Genomic DNA, 24645 nt, shown 5'->3' on the forward strand with positions numbered 1-24645 from the left:
CAGAGTAACACAAATTAAAGTTCAGTAGCACTATGCCTGGCAAACAGCAGCTTATATCTAAACATGACATAGCTCAAGCAGAAAAAATAGTACACTAAAGATAACAATGCAGATAAGGGAAATGTATACTCACATCTTAATGTCTAAGTAATTAAAGTGGTGCACCACAACAACTTATTGTAAAAGAAATATTACCATGTACTTGAAAAGAATATTATGTACGCAGTTACTGTTACTAGTCCCTTCTTATTGTTCTTTCCTTTCCAAGTGCTCCTTTTTTTAAAGAATGTGGATTACAAAATTATCATTTAATAGATCTGTTGACAGAAAGTGTTTACATTAGCAAATGCATCTAAGTTTATTTTATAAAACTAATGCTGTAACACAGCTGGAAAACAGGTATCAAATGAAATAAGCAATTACGCAAACCAAAGCATAAAAATATCATTCAGTAGTCATGTGACATTTCATAAGTTAGTAGAAATTCTCTCAACTCTCGTAGAAAGACGCTTGTCGTAATCAGGTGTGCAGATGTAAAAATATTTCTCGTCATTTCATTAGGCATTTCAGTAAATATCATAAATTACGAGCTCCACAGTATGCTTTCAACAAGGAAATGTCAATAGCGAGGATAATGGCCTCCCCTTTTTTTTTCTACCTGTGCTTCTGGAAAGGCACACCGTAATGGCTTGTTGACCAGGTGTCTGACACAGCGGTGTGCCGACGACGCACATGCAGGTGGTCACTTAACTTTCTTACGGAAATATTTACGACAGCAGTTTCCGCTACAGTGACAGTCTCATATAAAAATTTCACGGGTCGCGAATTTACGTTGCAAATGTGTAGAAACAAAATCCTATGAATATAACAGTGTCCAAAAAAATTTTCGCCAGCATTGTGATACATTCAAGCATTTACACACATTTCATAACTCTTAAAGTACGATTCTTGGTTTCCAACATCCTTTTTCACAAGTCAGAGTCCCTAACCACTACTCATTATTCCTTACCTTATTACACATATACATATTCGTCGTCATAAAAATAGCATCAAAACACCTCAGTCAAATCTCAAAAACGTCGTAGCTTTATGCAATGATTTCAAAACCTAAAGAAAATTCTCTGCTCATTTCAATAGTGCCATCTACCTCAAACGTACTTTAAAAATCATGCTCCCTTACCAAATACATCATTCAAAGCTCTCATAGTATCACAATGGTTCCAAAAAAATATGAACAGTTCACAAAGTACAGACAAAATACAATTTCATAAGTGTGAAGTTACCCAACTGTGTAATTGCATAAACGTGTGTCACTGATGTAGTAAAAAAAAATGTTTATCTCTCAAAAAAAAATGTTTATCTCTCAGTTAAATGATCAGATAGCTGTGTAATTTGTGTGTTAGAGAAATATGGTACCGATGTGTAAAGTTGTATAAGTAAATACCATATTAGCTAGGGCTCCTTGTGCTTGCCAAACACACGGTACAGAAAGTAAACGTGTACCCCCATGAGGATTAATGTAATTATACCCTCAGGTGTTACAGATTACAGCAATGGAATGAAATGTATCATGGAAAACGTTCTTTGTAATTCAAAAATCTTTGAAAATTAATGTTTTAAGTACAAAATTAATCACTGAAATGCATGTCCTGTAGCGCTAAATGTGCGTCTTGCTGTAAGATAATTCTGTTGAAGTGTCATAGTTATCGTCCTATGTAAGCAAAGTTCTGCTGAAGGCAATGTACTCACCTCATCATAAACAAAAGTGAGATGTTTTGCGTATAGATATCGTAGTTATTATGCATATTGCCATGATTAAGAAAGCACTATAATGTAACGTATTGTTGTGCTATGGAAAAGGCTGTCTCCTTGTAGCTATACCACAAAAGTTACTACTAAAACATGTTTTACTTTCCAGAATAATTCAGAAAAACTGTGCAGATATAAAACAGAAACACCGCAAAAGCAACATTGTAAATTGTCTCTCATTAGTAGTGTCGTGATAAAATCGTGTAGCTGTCACATAAACTAACCACTGTGTCATCTGGTATCTCACAGAAAATACTTTAAATCCAGAATGTATCTTTAAGTAAATCAAAATGTTGCATATTTGTTAAAATTTTTTTCACAATTACAGTAACAAAGAAATCAAATGCACACACTTATTGATACAATGTTGGTCAAAAGCTCAAATTTTCTCACAGTCCATAAAGACAGTCCTGATCGTTCATCAAGGTAAAATAGTAGTGTTTTCCTCAAAGTCTGAGCAGTAGAAGACAATGCATACAGACGTAGTGGATTTCCATGCAGTCTTGAAGAAGTAGTGTTGTCCTTCCAACGGAAAGACAGTGCTGACTCGACATGCAGACAGGTAATGGGCCACAACAGAGTAAACCCACAGCCGAGTCAGTCGACGTTTTGAAGAATATTGGTAGGTAGGTCATCACAGAGCAGACCCACTGTAGTCCTGGAAGAGATTACAGTATTGGTGGGCCACCAGAGGTGCAGACCCACTGCAGTCCTTGTAGAAATAATGGTATTTGTGGGCCATCAAAGATGTAGAGCCACTGTAGTCCTTGTAGAGACGGCCAGCAGCCATCTGTGGCAAATGTGCAGGTGCACAATCACCATCGAAGAGTCTTGCGGACAATATAGCAAGTCCATAAACCACCACTTGCGTACTCACAAAGTTTCTGGAATTGTCGTTAGAACCAGCAATGCTGTTATCCAGTCCCTTCCTGAATCAGTAACACACGTGCAAACACTATCAGTCCCTACTTCTCACATATTGTCCATATAGTATGACCAACGGAAATGTGTGCAGTGAAATGAATGCTTACATGTTACTTAGTTTGATAAACTGGTGTCAAGTACAATTTTATAACATAAGAAAACAATAACAAAGGTACAAAATACATCATTAAAGACATAATAATACAGATAACATTTGTACTAATAAAGGCTTTACAAAAGAATAGAAATAGATATATACGTCAGTGTTACAGGAATTATGACATGAGTACATACATAAAAGATCAGAGTAACTTTCGAAACATCAACTTCACACATGAGCATTAAACAGAACAGAATTAATAATATCTAACATCTTTACAAAGTAAATAACATATTATTAATGCAAATTGTATTTGAGGATAACAGTATTCCTCATCATAGTGAATGTAACTTAGTATTAGAAGAGAAAAAAGTTCTATGAAACAGTACACAGAGACAGGAAGAAAAGAAATACACAAGGGTACACAAACATATAGTGGGATAACACCAATAGGAAAGGACAGGGCTCGTTTTCAGTGTAACATGTGGTACTGCAGTCCAACCCAAAACTTCATATATCTTTCCTCTTATTTCATCCTTTGTTTCCACCAAAAAGATCCTATCCAAGCATGCTTTCTGTATTTATTTCACATATTTCTTACCTCAACATTTATTTCCAAGAAAATCCTATCTAAACCTGTTTTCTGTACTTTTTTTTGTGTAAGTTCTGAATGCATTTCTTCCAATTCATCGAAACTCATTCTCTTAGAGGCTACCCCCTCTTAAGCTAACTTAATTCTACTGAGCTCCGATGCTAAACTAAGGAACGAGGCAATGCAGCAGCACAAAATAAGTAACACAAACAACAATGACCAAAAAAATGGCAAACTGCAAAGCAAGCTACAGTAAATCTAAATTACCAAGCAATGCAACATTACAACTATTATGAGCCAATGTGCAGCAACAAGAAAAATAAATGAGTAGTAAAATTGGCTTAGCAGAGTAACACAAAGTCAAATTCAGTAACACTACGCCTGGCAATTAGCAGTAACTTATACCTAAACATGACATAGATCAAGCAGAAAAAATATTATAGTAAAAACAACAATGCAGATAAGGGAAATGTATATTCACATCTTAATATCTATGTAATTAAAGTGGTGCACCACAACAACTGATTGTAAAAAGAAATATTACCATGTACTTGAAAAGAAAATTATGTGTTACTGTTACTAGTTCCTTCTTATTGTTGTTTCCTTTCCAAGTGCTCCTTTTTTAAAGAATGTGGATCATAAAATAATTATTTAATAGATCTGTTGACAGAAAGTGTTCACATTAGCAAATGCATTTCATTTTATAAAAGCAATGCTGCAACACAGCTGGAAACCAGATATCAAATGAAATAAGCAACTATGAAAAGCAAAGCATAAAAATATCATTCAGTAGTCATTTGACATTTCATAAGTTAGTAGAAATTCTCTCAACTCTCATAGTAAGAGGCTTGTCATAATCAGGTGTGCTGATGTAAAAATATTTCTTGTCATTTTATTAGGCATTTCAGTAAATATCATAAATTATGAGCTCCACAGTATGCTTTCAACAAGGAAATGTCAGTAGCGCGGACAATGGCCTCCCCTTTTTTTTCTACCTGTGCCGCTGAAAGGCTAATGGCTTTTTTTTTTCGGGCGGCTGTCGCCCAGGTGGGTGCCCGCGACGCATTACGTGCAGGTGGTCACTTAACTTTCTTACGGAAATATTTACGACAACAGTTTCCGCTACAGTGACAGTCTCACATAAAAATATTTCACAGGTCAAGAATTAGCGTTGCAAATCTGTAGAAAGAAAACCCTATAAATATAAGTGTCCAAAAAATTTTCGCCAGCATTGTGATACATTCACGCATATACACACATTTCATAACTCTTAAAGTACGATTCTTGGTTTCCAACATACTTCTTATTCCTCATATACGGTAGCATCATCTTATTGATCATAAACATATCTCAACAGCATAGTACACATCGTCGTCGTAATAATAACATCATAACATCACAGTCAAATCTCAAAAACGTCATAGCTTTCTGCAATAGTTTCAAAACCTAAAAAAAATTCTCTGCTCATTTCAATAGTGTCATCTACCTCAAACGTACTTTAAAATCATGCTCCCTTACCAAATACATCATTCAAAGCTCTCATAGTATCACAATGGTTCCAAAAAAATATGAACAGTTCACAAAGTACAGACAAAATACAATTTCCTAAGTGTGAAGTTACCCAACTGTGTATTGCGTAAACATGTGTCACTGATGTAGGAAAAAAATGTTTATCTCTCAGTTAAATGATCAGATAGCTGTGTAATTTGTGTGTTAGAGAAATATGGTACCGATGTGTAAAGTTGTATAAGCAAATACCATATTAGCTAGGGTTCCTTGTGGTTGTCACACACATGGTACACAAAGTAAGCGTGTACCCCCCTGAGGATTAATGTAGTTATACCCTCAGGTGTTAGAGATTACAGCAATGGAATGAAATGTATCACGGAAAACTTTCTTTGTAATTCAAAAATCTTTAAAAATAAATGTTTTAAGTACAAAATTAATCACTCAAATATGTGTACTGTAGCGCTAAATGTGCGTCTTGTTGCAACATAATCTGTGTGGAAGTGTCGTAGTTATCGTCCTCCGAAAGCTAAGTTCTGCAGAAGTCATTGTACTTACCTCATAATACACAAAAGTGAAATGCTTTGCATATAAATGTCTTAGTTATTACGCTTATTGCCGTGATGAGGAAAGTACTGTGCTGTAATGTATTGTTGTGCTACGGAAAAGGCAGTCTCATTGTAGCTATACCACAAAAGTTACTACTAAAACCTGTTTTACTTTCCAGAATAAAACAGAAAACAGTGCAGATATAAAACAGAAACACTGCAAAAGCAACATTGTAAATTGTCACTCATTAGTAGCGTCGTGATAAAATCGTGTAGCTGTCACATAAACTAACCACTGTGCCATCTGGTATCTCACTGAAAGTACTTTAAATCCAGAATATATTTTCAAGTAAACCAAAATGTTGCATTAAAATCTCATTAGCAGTACTGGTAAATGTTCTAAGTATGTGAGCCTTATAGTCGTTCTATAATCGTGCAACTAACAAGCAAGAATGTACACACACAATAATGCTGTGACGTCTGTTCACTATAACAATGCAAAGCAGCCACAGACTGCACACAGCACAGCCAGTGATTTTCATACAGAGGTGGCGTTACCAATAAAAAACCTAAACAGCCTACTTACAAAGTGTTCTTATTGATGTTCCTGCTATTCCTGCTCATGCTCAAAATAAGAAGTATAAAGTACCAATATCCTTATGGTTTGTTGAGAATAATCATTTTTGCAGTAAGATGGCTGAATTTAAGGTGGTAGACTGTAAATCTACTTATCAGATGTTTCTCTCTTACCATGCTTTAGGCCTTATATTCAATTATGATTCTAGACTGCAATTCTAGAGGTGTAAAATTTTACTAAGACCTAAAAGATTATTCTTTTAATTATAACTTTGAGGTTATTAGTTTGGTTAACTTAAGTAATTAGTATAATGAGATTAAGGTTGATGTTGAGATTAATCCTATTGTTGAAATTATTACTGTTATAGGAAGAATAATTCTTGATTTTTGAGACTTTATTTTTATAGATCTTGAATTATCTGTGTATGACATAATTAGGCCTGAGAATCTAATATGTATATAATAATAAAGTGTAATTGTAGTTAATACAACCATAATTGTAATAATAGTTGTTATGTTATTTTCTATCAATGATTGTATTACAATTCATTTTGGTAGAAAAAAGAGATAAAAATATTATGAATTTAATTTCAGTTTTTATATATCTGGCTGAATAAATTAGGTTTATAAAAAACAGATTTATTTGCTTAAATAATAAGACCATAATTAATCTTAATAGTGAGTAAATAATAAAGTATAGTTCTCAAATGTTTTCTCTAACTGTTAGAGATCTGATTATTCACCCTAAATGTCTAATTGAGGAATATGCTAGAAGTTGTCGTAGAGATGTTTGATTTAAACCACCTATTGCCCCAATAATAATGTTTAGAATGATAATTGTTCAAATGAAAGTTCTTAGTTGAATACAATAAGATAATACCATTATTGAGGCAATTTTTTGCCATGTTATTAGTGTTAAACAGTTATTTCATCTTGAAGCTCCTATTACTTCTGGAAATCAGAAATGAAAGGGTGCAGCCCCGATCTTTAATAATAATCTAGATCTAATTATTATTGATGGAATAAATTCTGTTTCTCATCCTATTGGATACTTTATTTGAATCAGCAAAATTGAAAATAATAGTATTGTCGATGCTATTGCTTGGACAATATAATATTTAATTGATGATTCATTTATTATTATATTTTTATTTCTTGTTAGGAGCGGAATAAATGAAAGTAAGTTGATCTCAAGTCCTATTCAAACCCCAGATCAGGAGTTTGATGAAATGGACAGGATCGTTCGTATCATTAATGTTGATAGGAAGAGAAGTTTTGTAGAGTTGTTGGTCATTAAAAAGGAGAGGATTGATACCTCTATATATGGGGTATGAACCCATTAGCTTGTTTAGCTTACCTTTTTACATTAAGGTGTATGATACACGTTAGTTTTTGATACTAAAGGAGGTAGTTTAATTCTGTCTTATGTAATTTTTAATGAAGGTAATTTTATTTACTTGATTTACCCTATCAAGTTAACCCTTTAGTCAGGCACTTCATTTATATTTAACATATAAATTAAAAATTTTTTAAAAAATTTATTTATATATTATTTTAGTTATTTCTAATTAATTTATCTCGGTTAGAATAATTTGAATATATATTATATATAATAAATAATTAATATTAATATATTACGTTTAATTAAAAAAATTCATACAATGTTATTTTATAATTATTAAATGATTATTTTAATACATTTATTTAACTAGGATTATAGCTACTTATGTTTTTAGCTTAAAATAGGTTATTATATTATAAATTATATAATACTATGTAAAATAATATTAAATATTATTATAATTGGATATAATAAATATAATCAATATTAATAAATATAAAATTTTATATTAATATAAATAAATAAATTAATTATAATTATATAATTTAATATATTTCTATAATTAGATTATTTAACTAATTAACATTTTAGTTAACTTAATATAAAGTTAATTTTATATTAATACCATATTACTTTAATTTACATAATTATATAAAATATATTTATTATATTATTTAATCTTTCTTTATTATTAGTGAAAAGAAAGATTAAATAAGAATGAATATAATACATTTATTGGTATACATGTTCAATATTAATCTTTATTGACATATAATAGAGAAGTTTTTGTGGTCATTCGAGGGTGCGTTTCTTTTTTTTTTTTGTGTGTGTTTTTTTCTTTTTTTTTCTTTAAATATATGAATCTTTTACTTTTTCTTATTTTTATAAATTTTAAATTTCTTATTTTGTTTCCAAAAGTTTTATTCCTGCTTATTTATTCACTTTTTCTTTGAATTATGTACAAGTTTTCTTAAACTAAATGTTCTATTTTGCAGTAATTAGATTTAATTATCAAGTGATTTTGGATTTAGCAATTGATTTAGTATCGGCATAATTCGTGCCAGCAGCCGCAGTTATACGATTGATACAACTGAATATTATTGATTAAAACAGTCGTTTATATTTTCAGGGTTAAAATATAAATTTGTAAGGTGAAATGTTGAAATTTATTTATAGCTCTTTTTATGAATCTGTGAAATTTGAATAATAAACTAGGATTAGATACCCTATTATTTTAAATGTTAATTATATTTACCAGGGTACTATTAGTTAAGGTCTTTAAACCCAAAGAATTTGGCGGTATCTCATTCCATTCAGAGGAACCTACCCTGTGATTGATAATACACGATATACTTTACTTAATTTATTTGTTTGTATATCTCCATTATCAGAGAATCTTTTTAGAGTTATAATTCTCAAGATTTATAATTATAAAATATTTCAGGTCAAGGTGCAGCTTATAGTTAAGAGGAGGTGGGTTACAATAGATTTTTGTTTATAACGGATTTGATGGTGAAATACTATTAATGAAGGTGGATTTGATAGTAATTTAATTTATTTCATTTAACTGATATTGGCTCTGAGGTGTGTACACATCGCCCGTCGCTCTCATTATTGATTATTCTATTTTATTATTTTAATTTAGCTTCAATTTAGATGAGATAAGTCGTAACATAGTAGATGTACTGGAAAGTGTATCTAGGAAAAGTTTCAAGATATAACTTAAAAGTAAAGTGTTTTATTTACACTGAAAATTTTTCTGTGCAAATCAGGATATCTTGATTATTTATTTTATTATATTTATTTTTTGTTTATTTATTTATTTAATAAAAATAATTTTGTCGAATTTTGTCTTAGTATTTTGTAGAATTGATTTTTTAGATTATAGTTTATTGGTAATGTAATTGTTTTATGAAATATTATTTTACATTTTTAAAAGTAGATTTTATTTATTGTCCCTTTTGTATCAGGGTTTATCAAAATTTTAGTATTTACTTTACTTGTCTCGATTTGGGTTGATTTATAAATAATTTATAGTTAATGTATCATAATTATTATTTAATTATTTATAGAAACGAAATGTTAATCGTTTCCCAAGATATCTAGTTTCTTAAGAAAAAATTTAATTTTTGGAAGTTAATTGTTTTTATTTAATTTTTTAGGTATAAATATTAACTTATTTATTCTTTAAGGGATTAGCTTTGAAGTAAATAACCTATAATTTGTTTTATAAAATATAATAGTAAGCTTTAAACCAGCTATCTCTAAGATTACGTTTTAGTTCATTATTTTTATATTTGATTTTATAATTATTTTAGGTTTTTTATTAAGATTATAAATTTAATTTTAAAATTTTTGTAATAATGATAGAATTATTATATTTATTAATATATAATTTTTACCTTGTGAAATTATTATAAGGAACTGGGCAAAATTGATTTCCACCAGTTTATCAAAAACATGTCCTCTTGAAAATACTTTGAGGTCTGGCCTGCTCACTGTGCAGATTTTTAAAGAGCTGCGGTATTTTGACCGTGCAAAGGTAGCATAATCATTAGTCTCTTAATTAGTGGCTGGAATGAATGGCTTCACGAGAAATCAACTGTCTCTTAATAAATTTTTGAATTTAACTTTTGAGTCAAAAGGCTTAAATTTTTCTTTAGGACGAGAAGACCCTATAGAGCTTAACATTTTATTTTTATATAGTTTTATGTTTGTCTTTCTATATTTAATGATGATGTTTTGTTGGGGTGACATGAAGAATAAATAAACTCTTCATTACTATATCATTTATTTATGTTTGTTGTTTTGATCCATAATTTATGATCATAAGATTAAGTTACCTTAGGGATAACAGCGTAATTGTTTTTGAGAGCTCATATCGACAAAGCAGATTGCGACCTCGTTGTTGGATTAAGAAAAATTTTGGGTGCAGTAGCCCAGTAATTAGGTCTGTTCGACCTTTAAATTCTTACATGTTCTGAGTTCAGACCGGCGTGAGCCAGGTCGGTTTCTATCCTAAGATTATTAATTCATATTAGTACGAAAGGACCATATGTTTGAAATATTTTTTATTTTATTGATTAATACTAATTAAATTACTATTTTGACAGATTAATGTGTTGAATTTAGAATTCATTTATGTAGATTTTTTCTACAAATAGTATTGACACTTTATGATTTATTTATGTTTATTTTGAATTTTATTTTATTAGTTATTTGTATTTTAATTAGTGTTGCTTATTTAACTTTATTAGAGCGTAACGTTTTAGGTTACATTCAAATTCGAAAGGGTCCAAATAAGGTAGGTTTTGTTGGAATTCCTCAACCCTTTAGTGATGCTATCAAGTTAATTTGTAAGGAGCAGCCAATTCCTATTATATCTAATTATTTACTTTATAACTTTTCTACTGTTTTTAATTTAATAATTTCCTTGGCTGTTTGAGTGATTTTCCCTTACTTAACTTATATGTGTTGTTTTTCTTATGGATTTTTTTTATCTTGTACTAGATTAGGTGTTTATACTGTTTTAATTGCTGGTTGGTCTTCTAATTCAAATTATTCTTAACTAGATTCTCTTCGTTCTGTTGCTCAAACAATTTCATACGAAGTTAGTTTGGCTTTAATTTTATTATCTTTAATTATTTAAATTGGTAGTTTTAACATGTTTGATTTTATAAATTATCAGCATTATTGTTGATTTATTATTATTTCTTTTCCTTTAGCTTTAGCTTGCTTTGCTTCTTGTTTAGCTGAGACTAACCGTACTCCATTTGACTTTGCCGAAGGTGAATCTGAGTTAGTTTCTGGTTTTAATATTGAATATGGTGCAGGTGGTTTTACTTTAATTTTTTTAGCTGAGTATACTAGAATTGTTTTAATAAAAATATTATTAGCTTTAATTTTTTTAGGTGGTGACTTTTATTCTTTTATATTTTTGATTAAGCTTGCTGTTATGTCCTTTGGTTTTATTTGAGTTCGTGGGACATTACCACGTTTTCGTTATGATAAGTTAATGTACTTAGCTTGAAAAAGTTTTTTGCCATTATCTTTAAATTTATTTATTTTCTTTGTTGGTTTAAAGATTTTATTTATTTCATTTATTTAGTGAAATTTATAAGAAAAGTTAATAGAAGAGTTAAACTTCTAGTTTTATGTTTTCAAAACATACGCTTTTCCTAAGCTAATTAACTTATTATTCCTTAATTAGTTTATCTCATGCGTTTGCAACATGTACATTAATTAAGAAGTATGTAAAGTAGATAATTGTTAAGATTTGTCCTGTTGTAATGTAAGGTTCTTCAACAGGTCGTTTTCCAATTCATGTTAATAAGCATACAACAATTACTATAATTCAGAATAAAATCTGATTAATAGGATAGAATTGAGTACCTCGGAATGGTGTTTTATTATCAATTGGTAAAATTATTAAGATTCTAATTGATCAGAATAATGCAATAACACCTCCTAGTTTATTAGGGATCGATCGTAGAATTGCGTATGCAAATAAGAAATATCATTCTGGTTGAATATGGATGGGGGTTACTAACGGGTTGGCAGGTACAAAATTATCTGGATCTCCCTGGAGGTAAGGATTAATCAAGCACAGTATAATTAATAATGATGTTATTAATACAAATGTAATAGAGTCCTTGAAAGTAAAGTATGGGTGAAATGGGATATTTTCAATATCTCCATTTAGGCCTACGGAGTTATTAGACCCTGTTTGGTGGAGGAAGAATAAATGAATTGCTGCCATTACAGCAATAAAAAACGGTAGTACAAAATGGAATGTAAAGAATCGATTTAATGTTGCATTAACAACAGCAAACCCTCCTCATACTCATTGAACTAAATCTGTTCCTAAATACAGAATTGCTGATAATAAATTAGTAACTACTGTCGCACCTCAGAATGATATTTCACCTCAAGGTAAAACGTATCCTATAAATGCAGTTGCTATAACTAAGAATAGGATTACTGTACCAATTATTCAGGTGTGTATGTATATGTAAGATCCATAGTAAATTCCTCGTCTGACATGTAAATAAATATAAATAAAAAATATAGAAGCTCCATTTGCATGTAAGGTTCGAATAATTCAGCCATTATTTATGTCTCGGCAGATGTGAAGTACACTACTAAATGCTATTTCAATATTTGATGTATAATGTATAGCTAAAAATATTCCAGTTACAATTTGAATTACCTAACATAACCCTAGTAGGGACCCAAAATTCCATCAAAATGAAATATTTGTTGGTGCAGGTAAATCAACTAAAGAGTTATTAATGATTTTAATTAAAGGATGTCTTAATCGTAAGGGTTTATTCATTAGTAAATTATCTTATTTTACGAATAGGCCCCTGGTTAATGTTGGTGATTTTAACAACTGCTAATAGTGCTAAATAATAAATAAATTATTATTATTATTGTGATAATGAACGTTGGTCTATTATATAGTTTTTCTAAAGATATTGTTGTTTCTTGATAATTGATTGAATTATCAATATTTATAGTTTCAGTATTTTTGAAAAAGTCTATAAATATTGTTATAACTAAAATAATTAATGTTGATATGATAAATATTCATATTGTTAAGGTAATAATTATCATAGTTGATTTAGGTTGAAATATTTCGTTTGATGCAATTCTCATAATAAAAATAAATAGAACTAATATACCACCAAGAAACGTTAAAACTAAAATATATGATAATCCATATTTTTCCATTATTGTTCCTGTTATTAGTCCAACTAGAAAAGTTTGTAGGATAATGAAACGTATTTTTGATATTGGGTGTCTTAATTTAGTAAAATTAATATTTATTACGTTTGATAGCGATATAATTATTATTTTGATCATTTCAGGGGTTAGTTTATTAAAAATATCGGTTTTGGGGACCATTGATGGAAAGCTTTTCCACCTCTGAAGTTTTAAAAGTGGGGGCTGGACTTATTTCCGGTTTACAAGACCGGCGTTTTTTTTAAACTATTAAAACTAATGTTTATATTCTCTGTCTGTACTTCTTTATTGATTTATTTTGCTGGTGTTCATGTTTTTTCTTCTACACGTAATCATTTATTAATGGTTCTTTTGAGATTAGAATATATTGTTCTTTCTTTATTTATATTGGTTATCGTTTTTCTTATTGAGTTTGATTATGATTATTTTTTTCCTGTTATTTTTTTGGTTTTTTCTGTTTCTGAAGGTGCTTTAGGTCTTTCTATTATAGTTTCAATAATTCGTTCTCATGGGAATGATTTTTTTAATTCTTTTGGTTTATCTTTATGTTAAAGTATTTATTTAAAACTATTTTCTTGATCCCTCTTTGTTTGGTCAATAATTGTTGATGGTTGGTTCATTCTTTAACGTTTCTGTCTAGTTTTGTTTTTATGATTTGTGTTTATTCATATGCAGATTTGAATATGATTAGATATTATTTTGGTATTGATTATTTTTCTTTTAGTTTGATTCTGCTTAGTTTTTGAATTTGTTCCTTAATAATTACTGCTAGAGGTTCAGTTTATTTAAGTTCTTATCATTCTAATTTTTTTGTCTTTATAATCTTAATTTTAATGATTATGCTTTATTGTTCGTTTGCTAGATTGAGACTTCTTTCTTTTTATATTTTTTTTGAGGCTAGATTGGTTCCTACTTTACTTTTGATTTTGGGTTGAGGCTATCAACCTGAACTGTTGCAGGCTGGTGTTTATTTAATTTTTTATACTCTGGTTGCTAGATTGCCTTTATTATTAGTGTTATTTAAGGTTTTTATTTTTTCTAATACTTTATATTTTCCTTTATTGGTCGATTTTGGTTCTTATTATTCTATATTTTGTGTGTTTATAATTCTTGCTTTTTTAGTTAAGATGCCGATATTTTTGGTTCATTTGTGGCTTCGTAAGGCCCATGTTGAGGCCCCTATTTCAGGTAGAATGATTCTTGCTGGTGTTTTATTAAAGTTAGGTGGTTACGGTATTTTTCGTGTTATGAAGGTTATTTCTTATTTGATTTTAAAGTTTAATTATTTTTGATTGTCTTTAGGTTTATCTGGTGGGGTTATTGTTAGATTTATTTGTTTTCGTCAGGTTGATTTAAAGTCTTTAATTGCATATACTTCTGTTGCTCATATAAGAATGGTAATTGGAGGATTGATAACTATGAATTGATGAGGTTGTATGGGTTCTCTTTCTTTAATGGTTGGTCATGGTTTGTGTTCTCCTGGTTTATTTTGTTTATCTAATATTATTTATGAGCGTTTAGGTAGACAAGGATTATTAATTAACAAGGGTATAATTAATTTGATACCAAGAATGGCTTTATGATGATTCCTTTTGAGATCTTCTAATATAGCTGGTCCTCCTTCTTTAAATTTGGTAGGTGAACTTAGATTATTAAATAGAATTATATCTTGATCTTCTTTTAGATTTTTTGCTTTAATTTTTTTGTCGTTTTTTAGAGCTGTTTATACTTTATATATGTATTCTTATTCTCAGCATGGTAATTATTATTCTGGTGTTTATACTTGTTCTCTTGGTTATTTTCGTGAATATCATCTTTCACTTTTACATTGATTGCCTTTAAATATTCTTTGTTTAAAGGGAGAGTACTTTTTTTGTTTAGGTTGCTTAAGTATTTTTATTAAATTGTATTTTAATTAATTGTAAATTGGATTTTTAATCATGTATTATTTATAGTAAATCCTGTATCATTGAATAACACCTCCTATGATTGCGAATACTGCTCCTATGGATAAGACATAATGGAAGTGAGCTACTACATAATATGTATCATGTAATATGATCTCAAGTGATGAATTTGCTAATACTAAACCTGTTAATCCACCAATTGTGAATAGAAAAATAAATCCTAAAGCTCATAATAGTGGTGGATTGAATTTGAATTTACATTTGATTTCCAACAAAAAGCTTGATATAAATCAAGAAAAACAATCCTAATTTTATCTACAAGAATTTTTATTAGATTTATTATTCCAGTAATTGTTATAATCCTTGCAACAACATTATCAAAAAAATTAATTAATGACCGAGCAAAAGGATCACCATTTGAGTGTGGATTTGACACAAAAAGATCAGCACGAATACCATTCTCACTTCGAATCTTCTAAATTGCAGTAATTTTCTTAATTTTTGATGTAGAAATCGCACTAATCCTCCCAATTGTAATTACTTTTAAAACTTCAGACATTATAATCTGAACAGTATCAACAATATTTTTTATTATAGTATTATTAGGTGGACTATACCATGAATGAAATCAAGGAGCCTTACAATGAGCAGAATAAAGGGTTGTAGTTAAACATAACATTTGGGTTGCATTCAAAAAGTATTGATATAATCAATCAACCTTAAATAGAATAAGAAGCGAAGAATTGCAGTCAGTTTCGACCTGGAAGGTTGGTAAATAAAATACCCTTATTCTTATTAATTGAAGCCAAAAAGAGGCATATTACTGTTAATAATATAATTGAACTATAAAGTTCCAATTAAGGAAATGTAAAGCCAATATGAAAGCTGCTAACTTTTTATATTAGCGGTTACACTCCGTTAACATTGCTAAAATTTATATAGTTTAAATAAAACATTACATTTTCACTGTAAAAATAATATATGTATATCTATAAATACCAAAAAGTAAAAATACTTCCTTAACGTCTTCAGTGTCATGCTCTAATTATAAGCTATTTAAGTAAACGAAAAATAATACCACCAAAATAAATATTCAAAAAATAAAAGTTAAAAGATAAATCTTAAAATTAGAATCATATCAACCTTGTATATAACTAATTAAATAAATAAACAGTCTATACAAACCTTGACCACCAAATAATTCACCTCAACCATAATCAAATGATTTAGATGAATAATAACCCAATTTTAAAGGAAAATATCTAATAAACTTAGTCGAAATAAAAGGTATAAACCACATAGAACCAGCAAATCTGACAAAAGAAAGTATACTTAAAGAAAATAAATTTTGAGAAAAATCAAAATTAGAAATAAGATAACCCAAATAAGCACCCAAAAGAACTACGGTAATAGTTAAAAACTTTAAATAATAGGGCAAGGCAATCACATGAGGAACAGGAAAAATTAACCAAGACAAAAGACTACCACCAAAAACAGCAACAAACAATAAACCAATTATACCAAAAGAAATATAATAACCCTTATCATCAAAAGAAAATCTAGAATAAAAATTATTATCACCAGATATTGAATAATAAAAAAGACGAAAAGAATAAGAAGCAGTTAAACCAGTAGAAAAGAAATAAAGAAAAAAATCAAACAATTAATTCATCTTAAACAAACCATTTCAAGAATTAAATCCTTTGAATAAAAAACTGCTAAAAATGGTATACCACACAAAGACAAACTAGAAACATTAAAACAAACTGAAGTTAAAGGCATAAAATTAACAATTGAACCTATAAAACGAATATACTGATAATCCTTTAAATTATGAATTATTGAACCTGCACACATAAACAATAAAGCCTTAAATAAAACATGAGCTAATAAATGAAAAAATGCAAGTTTTGGATAACCCATAGCCAAAATTGTTATTATTAAACCAAGTTGTCTTAAAGTAGAAAGAGCAATAATTTTCTTCAAATCAGATCCAAAATTTGCTCCCAAACCAGCCATAAACATAGTTATACAACCAATTAAAAGTAATAATCAACCACAATTATAAGTAATATTGGTCTGAAACGAATTAATAAATAAACCCCAGCAGTAACAAGAGTAGAAGAATGAACCAAAGCAGAAACAGGAGTAGGGGCAGCCATAGCAGCAGGAAGTCAAGAAGAAAAGGGAATTTGAGCTCTTTTAGTTATAGCAGCTAAAACAATTAATATAGTAATAAGCTTTATTTCAAAAGAATTAGAAATAAAATCATAATAATAAATATAATTTCAACTATCCAAAATTCAATATTCAAGCAATAGAAATTAAAATAGCAACATCACCAACACGATTAGAAAGTGCAGTTAACATACCCGCACTATGAGATTTCACATTTTGATAATAAAGAACTAAACAATAAGAAACTAAATCTAAACCATCCCATCCCAAAAAAATTCTAATCAAATTAGGACTGATAATTAAAAAACCTATAGAAAGAATAAATATTAAAACAATAATAATTTAACGATTTATATTTTTCTCCCAACATATAATCCTCTCTATAATAAATAACCAAAGACGAAATGCACATAACAAAAGACATAAAAATAAGAGAAATTCAATCCAAAACTAAAGTCATACCAACCATAGAACCATTTAAATTAAAAAGTTCTCATTCAACAAAAACTCTATAATCAGTTATTAAATAATAAATACCCAAAATAAAAATTATGGTTCTAGAAAAAAATAAAGAAAAAAACTTAAAGAACAAATAGAAAACAAATTCATGGCCTAAGATGAAAAATTCATATCATTGATTCCACAAAACAACATTTTTAATTAAAATACTTATGCAACCTAAACAAAAAAAATACTCTCCCTTTAAACAAAGAATATTTAAAGGCAATCAATGTAATAGTAAAAGATGATATTCACGAAAATAACCAAGAGAACAAGTATAAACACCAGAATAATAATTACCATGCTGAGAATAAGAATACATATATAAAGTATAAACAGCTCTAAAAAAGACAAAAAAATTAAAGCAAAACAATAGATATAAATCTATTTAATAATCTAAGTTCACCTACCAAATTTAAAGAAGGAGGAGCAGCTATATTAGAAGATCACAAAAGGAATCATCATAAAGCCATTCTTGGTATCAAATTAATTATACCCTTGTTAATTAATAATCTTCGTCTACCTAAACGCTCATAAATAATAGTAGATAAACAAAATAAACCAGAAGAACACAGAAGAATATGCAATTAAAGGCTTTAAATAAACATGACGAAAACAAATAAATCTAACAATAACCCCACCAGATAAACCTAAAGACAATCAAAAATAATTAAATTTTAAACCCAAATAAGAAATAACCTTCATAACGCGAAAAATACCGTAACCACCTAACTTTAATAAAACACCAGCAAGAATCATTCTACCTGAAATAGGGGCCTCAACATGGGCCTTACGAAGCCACAAATGAACCAAAAATATCGGCATCTTAACTAAAAAAGCAAGAATTATAAACACATAAAATATAAAATAATAAGAACCAAAATCAACCAATAAAGGAAAATATAAAGTATTAGAAAAATCATAAACCTTAAATAACACTTATAATAAAGGCAATCTAGTAACCAGAGTATAAAAAATCAAATAAACACCTGCCTGCAACCGTTCAGGTTGATATCCTCAACCCAAAATTAAAAGTGAAGTAGGAACCAATCTAGCCTCAAAAAAATATAAAAAGAAAGAAGACTCAATCTAGCAAACAAACAATAAAGCATAATCATTAAAATTAATACTATAAAGACAAAAAAATTAGAATGATTAGAACTTAAATAAACTGAACCTCTAGCAGTAATTATTAAGGAACAAATTCAAAAACTAAGCAGAATCAAACTAAAAGAAAAATAATCAATACCAAAATTATATCTAATCATATTCAAATCTGCATATGAATAAACACAAATCATAAAAACAAAACTAGACAGAAACATCAAAGGTTGAACCAACCATCAACAATTATTGACCAAACAAAGAGGGATCAAAAAAATAGTTACAAATAAATACTTTAACATAAAGATAAACTAAAAGAATTAAAAAATCATTCCCATGAGAACGAATTTTTGAAACTAAAATAGAAAGACCTAAAGCACCTTCACAAACAGAAAAAACCAAAAGATAACAGGAAAAAAATAATTATAATCAAACTCAATAAGAGAAAGAATAACCAATATAAATAAAGAAAGAACAATATATTCTAATCTCAAAAGACCCATTAATAAATGCTTACGTTTAGGAGAAAAAACATGAACACCAGCAAAATAAATCAATAAAGAAGTAAAGACAGAGAATATAAACATTAGTTTTAATAGTTTAAAAAAAACGCCGGTCTTGTAAACCGGAAATAAGTCCAGCCCCCACTTTTAAAACTTCAGAGGTGGAAAAGCTTTCCATCATCGGTCCACAAAACCGATATTTTTAATAAACTAACCCCTGAAATGATCAAAATAATAATTATATCGCTATCAAACGTAATAAATATTAATTTTATCAAATTAAGACACCCAATATCAATAATGCTTTTCATTATCCTACAAACTTTTCTAGTTGGACTAATAACAGGAACAATAATGGAAAGATATTGATTATCATATATTTTATTTTTAACGTTTCTTGGTGGTATATTAGTTCTATTTATTTATATTATGAGAATTGCATCAAACGAAATATTTCAACCTAAATCAATTACGATAATTATTACCTTAACAATATGAATATTTATCATATCAACATTAATTATTTTAGATATAACAATATTTACAGACTTTTTCAAAAATACTGAAACTATAAATATTGATAATTCAATCAATTATCAAGAAATAACAATATCTTTAGAAAAACTATATAATAGACCAACATTCTTTATCACAATAATAATAATAATTTATTTATTTTTAGCACTATTAGCAGTTGTTAAAATCACCAACATTAACCAGTGGCCTATTCGTAAAATAAGATAATTTACTAATGAATAAACCCTTACGATTGAGACATCCTTTATTAAAATCATTAATAACTCTTTAGTTGATTTACCTGCACCAACAAATATTTCATTTTGATGGAACTTAGGGTCCCTACTAGGGTTATGTTTGGTAATTCCAATTGTAACTGGACTATTTTTAGCTATACATTATACATCAAATATTGAAATAGCATTTAGTAGTGTAGTTCACATTTGCCAAGACGTAAATAATGGCTGAATTATTCGAACCTTACATGCAAATGGAGCTTCGATATTTTTTACTTGTATTTATTTACATGTCGGACGAGGAATTTACTATGGATCTTACATATACATACACACCTGAATAATTGGTACAGTAATCCTATTCTTAGTTATAGCAACTGCATTAAAAGGATACGTTTTACCTTGAGGTCAAATATCATTCTGAGGTGGGACAGTAATTACTAATTTATTATCAGCAATTCCGTATTTAGGAACAGATTTAGTTCAATGAGTATGAGGAGGGTTTGCTGTTGATAATGCAACATTAAATCGATTCTTTACATTCCATTTTGTACTACCGTTTATTATTGCTGCAGTGGCAGCAATTCATTTATTCTTCCTCCACCAAACAGGGTCTAATAACCCCTTAGGCCTAAATGGAGATATTGATAAAATCCCATTTCACCCATACTTTACTTTCAAGGACTCTATTACATTTGTATTAATAACATCATTATTGATTATACTGTGCTTGATTAATCCTTACCTCCTGGGAGATCCAGATAATTTTATATCTGCCAACCCCCGTCCATATTCAACCAGAATGATATTTCTTATTTGCGTACGCAATTCTACGATCAATCCCTAATAAACTAGGAGGTGTTATTGCATTATTCTTACCAATTAGAATCTTAATCATTTTACCATTTTATAATAAAACACCATTCCGAGGTATTCAATTCTATCCTATCAATCAGATTTTATTCTGAATTATAGTAGTTGTTGTATGCTTATTAACATGAATTGGAAAACGACCTGTTGAAGAACTTTACATCATAACAGGACAAATCTTAACAATTATCTACTTCACATACTTCTTAATTAATGTACATGTTGCAAACGCATGAGGTAAACTAATTAAGGAATAATAAGTTAATTAGCTTAGGAAAAGCATATGTTTTGAAAACATAAAACTAGAAGTTTAAGTCTTCTATTAATTTTTCTTAAAAAATTTCACTAAATAAATGAAATAAATAAAATCTTTAAACCAACAAAGAAAATAAAAAAAATTTAAAGATAATTTCAAGTTAAGTACATTAACATATCATAACGAAAACGTGGTAATGTCCCGCAAACTCAAATAAAACCAAACGACATAACAGGAAGCTTAAAAAAAATATAAAAGAATAAAAGTCACCACCTAAAAAAATTAAAGCTAATAATATTCTTATAAAAACAATTCTAGTATACTCAGCTAAAAAAATTAAAGTAAAACCACCTGCACCATATTCAATATTAAAACTGAAACTAACTCAGATTCACCTTCGGCAAAGTCAAAAGGAGTACGGTTAGTCTCAGCTAAACAAGAAGCAAAACAAGCCAAAGCTAAAGGAAAAGAAATAATAATATATCAGCAATAAAGCTGATAATTTATAAAATCAAACATGTTAAAACTACCAATTAAAATAATGAAACATAATAAAATTAAAGCCAAACTAACTTCGTATGAAATTGTTTGAGCAACAGAACGAAGAGAACCTAGTAAAGAATAATTTGAATTAGAAGACCAACCAGCAATTATAACAGTATAAACACCTAATCTAGTACATCATAAAAAAAACAAAAATCCATGTGAAAAAGAACACATAAGCTAAGTAAGGGAAAATCACTCAAACAGCCAAGGAAATTATTAAATTAAAAACGGGAGAAAAGTAATAAAGTAAATAATTAGATATAATAGGAATTGGCTGCTCCTTACAAATTAACTTGATAGCATCACTAAAGGGTTGAGGAATTCCAACAAAACCTACCTTATTTGGACCCTTTCGAATTTGAATGTAACCTAAAACCTTACGCTCTAATAAAGTTAAAAAAGCAACACTAATTAAAACACAAATAACTAATAAAAGAAAATTCAAAATAAACATAAATAAATCATAAAGTATCAGTACTATTTGTAGAAAAAATCTACATAAATGAATTCTAAATTCAACACATTAATTTGTCAAAATAGTAACTAAATTAATATTAATCAATAAAAGAAAAAATATTTCAACCATATGGTCCTTTCGTACTAATATGAATTAATAATCTTAGGATAGAAAGCGACCTGGCTCACGCCAGTCTGAACTCAGATCATGTAAGAATTTAAAGGTTGAACCGACCTAATTTCTGGGCTACTGCACCCAAAATTTTTCTTAATCCAATTTTCGATATGAGCTCTCAAAAACAATTACGCTGTTATCCCTAAGGTAACTTAATCTTATGATCATAAATTTTGGATCAAAACAACAAACATAAATAAATGATATAATAATGAAGAGTTTATTTATTCTTCATGTCATCCCAACAAAACATCATCATTAAATATAGAAAGACAAACATAAAACTATATAAAAATAAAATGTTAAGCTCTATAGGGGTTTCTCGCCCTAAGGAAAAATTTAAGCCTTTTGACTCAAAAGTTAAATTCAAAAATTTATTAAGAGACAGTTGATTTCTCGTGAAGCCATTCCTTCCTGCCACTAATTAAGAGACTAATGATTATGCTACCTTTGCACAGTCAAAATACCACAGCTCTTTAAAAATCTGCTCAGTGAGCAGGCCAGACCTCAAAGTATTTTCAAGAGGACATGTTTTTGATAAACAGGCGGAAATTAATTTTGCCTAGTTCCTTATAATAAATTCCCAAGGTAAAAATTATATACAAATAAATATACTAATTCTATCATTATTACAAAAATTTTAAAATTAAATTTATAATCTTAATAAAAAACCTAATATATTTCAAAAATAAAAATAATGAATTAAAACGTAATCTTAGAGATAGCTGGTTTCAAGCTTACTATTATATTTTATAAAATAAATTATAGGTTATTTACTTCAAAGCTTACCCCTTAAAGAATAAATAAGTTAATATTTATACCTAAAAAATTAAATAAAAACAATTAACTTCAAAAAATTAAATTTTTTCTTAAGAAACTAGATATCTTGGGAAACGATTAACATCTCATTTCTATAAATAATTTAATAATAATTATGGTACATTAACTATAAATTATTTATAAATCAACCCAAATCGAGACAAGTAAAGTAAATACTAAAATTTTGATAAACCCTGATTTAAAAGGTACAATAAATTAAATCTACTTTTAAAAATTTGAAATAATGTTTCATATAACAATTACATTAACAATAAACTATAATCTGAAAAATCAATTCTACAAAATATACTAAGACAAAATTCGACAAAATTATTTTTATTAAATAATTAAATAAACAAAAAATAAATATAATAAAATAAATAATCAAGATATCCTGATTTGCACAGAAAAATTTTCAGTGTAAATGAAACACTTTACTAATAAGTTATATCTTGAAACTCTTCCTAGATACACTTTCCAGTACATCTACTATGTTATGACTTATCTCATTTAAATTGAAGCTAAATTAAAATAATAAAATAGAATAATCAATAATGAGAGCGACGGGCGATGTGTACACATCTCAGAGCCAATATCAGTTAAATGAAATAAATTAAATTACTATCAAATCCACCTTCATTAATAGTATTTCACCATCAAATCTGTTATAAACAAAAATCTATTGTAACCCACCTCCTCTTAACTATAAGCTGCACCTTGACCTGAAATATTTTATAATTATAAATCTTGAGAATTATAACTCTAAAAAGATTCTCTGACAACGGAGATATACAAACAAATAAATTAAGTAGAGTAAATCATGTATTATCAATCACGGGGTAGGTTCCTCTGAATGGAATCAGATACCGCCAAATTCTTTGGGTTTAAAGACCTTAACTAATAGTACCCTGGTAAATATAATTAACATTTAAAACAATAGGGTATCTAATCCTAGTTTATTATTCAAATTTCACAGATTCATAAAAAGAGCTGTAAATACATTTTAACATTTTACCTTACAAATTTATATTTTAACCCTAAAAATATAAACAACTGTTTTAACCAATAATATTCACTTGTATCAATCGTATAACCGCAGCTGCTGGCACGAATTATGCCGATACTAAATCAATTGCTAAATCCAAATTCACTTGATAATTAAATCAAATTACTGCAAAATAGAACATTTAGTTTAACAAAACTTACATATAATACAAAGAAAAAGTGAATAAATAAGCAAGAATAAAACTTTTGGAAACAAAATAAGAAATTTAAAAATTTATAAAAATAAGAAAAAATAAAAGATTCAAATATTTAAAGAAAAAAAAGAAAAAAACACAAAAAATTACAAAAAAAAAGAAACGCATCCTCAAATAACAACAACAACTTCTCTATTATATGTCAATAAAGATTAATATGGAACATGTATACCAATA

The 24645-nt window shown here is 28.4% G+C and overlaps 2 long non-coding RNA genes across 2 annotated transcripts in view; one reads left to right on the top strand and one right to left on the bottom strand.

The window, feature by feature from the left end:
* LOC126470420 (uncharacterized) overlaps nucleotides 1–10498 on the top strand; it is a 38616-nt gene extending 28118 nt beyond the window's left edge. The window contains exon 2 of the long non-coding RNA XR_007586178.1: nucleotides 10403–10498. This is a non-coding gene — a long non-coding RNA (uncharacterized LOC126470420). The remainder of the gene's footprint in view (nucleotides 1–10402) is intronic.
* LOC126470423 (uncharacterized) overlaps nucleotides 10217–24645 on the bottom strand; it is a 95991-nt gene continuing 81562 nt past the window's right edge. The window contains exon 2 of the long non-coding RNA XR_007586181.1: nucleotides 10217–10298. This is a non-coding gene — a long non-coding RNA (uncharacterized LOC126470423). The remainder of the gene's footprint in view (nucleotides 10299–24645) is intronic.

This window comes from Schistocerca serialis, chromosome 3, assembly GCF_023864345.2.
Source record: "Schistocerca serialis cubense isolate TAMUIC-IGC-003099 chromosome 3, iqSchSeri2.2, whole genome shotgun sequence".
Lineage (NCBI taxonomy): Eukaryota > Metazoa > Arthropoda > Insecta > Orthoptera > Acrididae > Schistocerca > Schistocerca serialis.